Source organism: Betta splendens, chromosome 16 (assembly GCF_900634795.4).
Source record: "Betta splendens chromosome 16, fBetSpl5.4, whole genome shotgun sequence".
NCBI classification, from domain to species: domain Eukaryota; kingdom Metazoa; phylum Chordata; class Actinopteri; order Anabantiformes; family Osphronemidae; genus Betta; species Betta splendens.
In genome coordinates, this window is record NC_040896.2 from 3,431,475 (window position 1) to 3,437,248 (window position 5,774).

General features: G+C 45.9%; 1 long non-coding RNA gene across 1 annotated transcript; it reads right to left on the reverse strand.

Moving 5' to 3' along the window:
* Nucleotides 1-1,882: 1,882 nt before the first annotated feature.
* LOC121201741 (uncharacterized) lies at nt 1,883-3,212 on the reverse strand. The gene is made up of 3 exons (XR_005896831.2): nt 2,986-3,212; nt 2,825-2,899; nt 1,883-2,644 (listed from the first exon to the last, which is right to left on the reverse strand). It is a non-coding gene; the product is annotated as an uncharacterized LOC121201741 (long non-coding RNA).
* Nucleotides 3,213-5,774: the final 2,562 nt, after the last annotated feature.

The following is a 5,774-nucleotide window of genomic DNA, read 5'->3' on the forward strand; positions in this document are numbered from 1 at the left end:
GATAAGACCCTTGCTCATTTCACACATGAGCAGAGTGGACTTGGGAAAGGCTGTGCGGTGTGTGTCTACGAGTGTGTGTGCGGTGAAGGTTACTGAAAACAGAGAGCAAGTACAGCCTCTGACTTCAAGTTCCCCACTTGCTGCTTGTCTACTTCAGCTTTTTGAGGTGTTGATTCGTCTGACAGAGGCTGAGACTTACATTCATTTCACTGTAAAACTTTCCATTTACAATTTTGCAAGTTTTTAATTCTTTCTATAAACCCCATTTCCTTTGTGGGATCACCCTGTCAGGTACTGACCAAAACAGACCTATTGAAGCAGCTCTGACCCAGTTTTCCATCTCTATTTGGCTCCTGTCGAAGTCCTTCACATCTTTCCACCTGCTTATTTTCATCTGTCCAACATATGAAATTCAAACTGTGACCCAGTATATTGACCTGTGAGCCATTTAATTGAACTCACTTAATGGTTGATTCATTTATTTTCATTACCCTGATTATTTCATTTGACAGATTTACATTATGTGTCTATTGTCTTATTTTTCTCTCAGCAACAGACGCAGAGATCAGAAAACTAATCCTTACATTTGTGGTGAATCTCTTTTGTTCTCATTCAGCACCATCGTGGTGAAAATGTCTTTTTGCTGATGACCAAATCCCTGCAAACCTACAGTAACAACAGGTTCATCCATCCAAACCGTTCGCCTGCCTGAAGGTCACAAGGATACGGGGCAGATACGCTGACAGGTCTCTAGTCCATCACAGGGCGTGGGGGCTTTAGTTCGAAGTCTATAAATAACAGCACCATCTGCTAATAAGATTGTCTATTCTCTAATCTATTTCTGTGACAAACCTGTGTGTGTGAATAAGCACCAGTAGTAACAGTCTTTGCTGGATGCTTCATATACTGCAATAACACAGCCTTCCACAGTCCTGTCTGTGTCTGTCATCATCTGTGCTGACAACAGTCAGTCTAATGTCTGTGCACGCCTCACTTCTACTGAAGCCAGCTGTTCTCGTGGCCACTGAAGATCATTAAGAGCAGCTGTCTACCAGCAAATATGTGTAATCAAGCAAATCTGAATGAAGAAGAGCTTTGGGCCCGGTCCAGTCAAAGGTTTGTGTCACAGCCTCAAACCCAGTTAATCTGCGCTGCATTCACTAAATACTGTGAATCGCTATGTATTGTAAGCTCTTACTGTAGATAATCTCCTCCTCCATTGTCTTTTCAATATTTGTCCAATTAGTCGTTGCAGAACTTGCAAATGACTGTGCTCACAGTGAACCAGTCTGATCAGAACCAAGTGATCCAACATGAAGGGAGATACCCACGGTTAAAAAGCTGTCGTTACTGTACAGCCGCAGAATCCCAGCATCTGTGACACCCAGGCTTCTCTGAGAGGAGTTTGGCTGCAGGACAGGCGCTCACAGCACCGTTCATTTGCAGAGACAGTCGACTCCCTGGGGAGCAAAGAGGAGGCGTTGCTGCAAATGAGCACTCAGACAGTTTGGAGTGGTCTCCTTGGCCTGTGCTCCAGTTAGCTGGCCTCTGCTGGACCACAGTGATCCTCGCTGTCAAAGCCAGAAGTGGTGTTTAAAAGTTCCTCACCAGTACGACTGCTGGATTTATTTGTAACCACTAATTCATCTCCTATTAGGAAACATCAAAGACTAACACTTTAACACACAGTTTTGTGTACAAGCTTATTGCCATTGATAAAGTGCAAGCTTCCTGTATATTTGCCTTGAATTTGTCACCAACAGCAAGGTGAGGGACCAGATGCACAGCTCAGAGGCTTGAAGTTCAGGAGATTTAATGGTAATCGTAGTCAGGCAGGCAAGAGGCCAATTACTAAGGGGATACAGCTGGTGGGACACGTGACTTAGCATAAAGCTAGAACACAGGAAGTAGAAAGTAAACCAGGAAACTAGACAAGACGCGACGATGCTACTGGAACCGTGGCAGCATTGGTGCAGGCTTTGACAATGTGGTAGAAACGTGATGGCGTGCGGAATGAAGAGTTGGATTTTTTTTGTTTGAATACTTTGATGCCTCAGTGCCAGATGGCACGAGCCTGAACAGTCGACGAGGGGGTGGGCTGTGTTTTAATCGACATGGTTCTGTTCACGCAGAAAAAGCCTAGGAACGGCCCCACCAGTTCAGCAATTACAATAGGCGATGCTGAAGTGCAGATTTAATATTTGAACACCAACTTTCCATCATTCAAGAAAATTCCATTGGTTACCATTCTGGGAATTTTTACAACATCGCATAATATAACAGCTGATACTGTACAACTAACGTGACCAAATACCTTCATGATATAAAAGAATAATCACATTTCTAATGCTGGTTCATTGTTTACCGGTCTGTTTAATATTCAGAGGTACTGTGCAATGTGTTAAAAACACTCCTATTGCCATCACGTATTTATAATACACATATGCATCCACTTCAGCATTAGATGCTGCCTGTTTATTTGTTTATATGCATCCTGATACATGACTAATAGAAATGACTTGGCACAGCGGTGATGGTGTTTGACTTCGGATCCAGCCGTGTGTTTTTCCACATTTAGCCTTTGATTTCAGAAACGCTCTCAGCGCCGATTTCCTCGTGGGCACCGCCGATGCATCACTGGAAACTAAACACCAGTAATGGAGGGTGAAAGGATGCAATTAGAGAGGTAGGATGTGAATTATGGATTCATAAATCATGTTAGTGGACAGGCAATAATATACACCAGTGAAGTGCCAACAAAACAATAGGCTACTTATCTGCCAATTGACTGGTTAATAATGCTTTTCCAGTGTCGCCTGCTGACCTGTAGCTAAGATGACACTTTCAGTATTAATGGATGTGTTTCTCCAGCGGTGAGTGTGAAGTACAGTACAAACGCCTTTAAGAGGAGACAGTCACATCAGTGCATTGCTTTCCATCAAACCCTTATGTACTGCACTGCCCCTGCCTTGCTGACGTATTTACCTGCACCAGTCCTTTTCACTGCTGTAGTGGGCCATGGCTTCAGTGGGAGGGTCCGGGTCCGCGTTGGCCGTGTGGTCGGTCTGTCTGTCTTCGGTCAGTGCAGATAGTCATACGGTAAACGCAGCCACATCTATTTGAGACCCTGCCCACGGGGAATGAAGCAGATCCAATCAGCAAAGGCACAGCCACATGGACGAGGATCCGTTTGAGCAGCGGAAGGGCTCAGCTGACAGGTGACAAAAGAAACAGCCGTGTGCTGCAGCAGGCAGACGCGTGGGGGGGGGGGGGGGGGGGGGGGGGGACTAATGAGGGAGAGCAGCTGTGCAGGTGACTGGGCGTGCGTTTAACTCCATCCATTAGACCCACTGTGAATATTGTGCAATGGCACCCCCTTAATATTTGCTTTAGTGATAACATCATAAATCACGTGCCCACTGGCTAACAAGCACGAAGCCCCCCCCCCCTCAGCCAGAGGAAGAGGCTGACTGCTTATTAATTTGTTTTTTAATTGAATTTCTCCCACTATTTCTTCGCTTAGTTAATCCCTCCACCGGCCTCCGGGCATGATTGGCGTGTAATTACTGGCTGCGCTCTTTCTCCGGGCTTCTCCTCTTATTCTGCTCACTGCTAAGGCGGCGAGATCTTTTTGTTGATCTGTCTCGTCCAAGCGCTCCGCACCTCCTCCTCTCCTTCCTCTCCTCTGTGCCTCTGTCCTCTCGCCCCCCCCCATTCCCTGGCTTCCAGCTTCCTGTGATCTCCTGCTTTGCTCGCCTTCCTGTATCAGAGGAAACATCACCCGGGGGCGGGGGTTTAAAGAGAGAGTTAAAGGCCTGTTCCGTAGATTCAGGCCTCATCCTTTTCCTTACTGCTCCATCGGTGGGGCATCGGTCGGAGCACCGGCCGAGTTAAACTCCTCCATTCTTTGAGGACACATGTTAATAATACAGCCGGCAGATAACAGTAATTACCTCTCAGTGGCTTCTGCTCTCCACCGGGGACACACTGCGTGAGAGAGGTCCGCCTCTTCCCGAGCCTGTATGTCCCAAAGATTAATTGTATTTTTAATTAGCGCACAGTCTGAGTGATACACTAGATGTAGCTTTCCCTCCATCCTTCTCCCACTTCCCTGCGTCTCTGTCACTGCCGTATTAGCATAAGTAATTAGAGATTCTTATTTGCCTGCATGGTCTCACGGTTTAAATTGGACGTGTTGATCTCCTTTGATTCTTCTGTAGTCTGAGGATCCCTGTCTTGTACAATTAAGATAACGCCAGGGGAGGAACGGTGGAGGGCGGTGGTCCTGGAGATGGGGATGCGCCAGCGCGGCCGCCTTGGTTTGTTTAGTTCTGAACTCTCCAGGGCTCTGTGGAGATTTGAGAGGTGGGGGGTGGAGCGTTTGCCTACTGTTCTTCACATTTACCACTCCTTAGAACATTTTCGACTGAGTTTGAAAACCAGGAGTTGCTGATTGTTCCTGATCAGTTCACTGTGAAGACGTTTCTGCTGGACTGGGAGTTTCCCCAGTCCACCAGCATTTTAATATAGCTAATGCTCTCTTGTACCTGTCATTCCAGCCTCATTCACCTGACTGTAAACCCTTCACTGGGGGGTTCCTGCATCCGGCTACACTGAGCTGCCACCTCACCATTCCGCCCTCTTCTCACGCTCCCTCCACAAGCTTTCAATTCTGTCAGTGGAAAACACGACACACATCATTAACCTCCAGTCTCTTTCTGGCAGGTCAGCTACATAATATATTGCAAATTAAACAGTCCCCATTGTATAAACGCGTGTTAACTTGTAATGCATTTCCTGAACAGTGTTACCTTGTTACTTATAGTGTCATTTCCTGACCTCATAGAGAAGCTGACTCATTTAGTCTAATGACTGATGTCATTTAGTTTCTTGTCTTGGTCCCTGATGGTTAACGTTCTCAGGTGGCTGGTTCTTGATTCCAGTACCTGCCTGTTGGTCAGTTTATCTTTTGTTTATCCATCACCCAGTAAGTTTGCATTTTGTTTGGTTGTTTGTTTTTTAGTTTGTGCTTATGTGGGAACTATTGTTCTGTCCACAGAGGTTGTTTCTGTGAGTTACTTTGATGCTTTATTTGTTTGTTTCCGTCGTTTCTTTTTTTTCTGTGCAGTGACTTTTAGTTCTACCTTTGTGTTTAGAACTATTGTGCTGTTTAGCAGTGATTTTGTGTTCTGTTTGTCACAAACCGACCATGGAGGAAAGACCCAAATGCACAGCGTTGACTTGAGTATGATAAGACGGTTTATTAGCAAGGACAGGCAGGCAGAGGTCATACACGGTGGAGTAGCAACCAGGGTCCGACAAGGAGCAGGCGGAGACGTGGTCAAGGTACAAGCAGAGATCGACTCACAGTACAGGACGGTCATAGGCCAGGCAAGAGCAGGGTCTAGGACAAAGCACGGTCAGTAACACAAGGCAGGAGGTCAAGGAATGCTGGAATGCTAGTGAGGAATCAACGTAGACAATCTGGCAGGGAACTCTGGCTAGAGGTGGAGCTTAAATACTACATGACTGATGACTGATGAGATGCAGGTGGTGATAACAACAGGAAGTAAAGCTGGGTAGACTGGGTGTGGACTGAACAGGAAGTGGTAACAAAATAAAACCGGATGTGACTGGAAACATAACTAAGAACCATGGATCATGACACTGTTACTTATTAGTTTATTTGATACTTTGCCTTGTGTTCTTTGTTACTACAATCAATTCATTATTTTCCACTTAGTCAGTTTTGGTCTGTGCCATTGGGTCCAGAA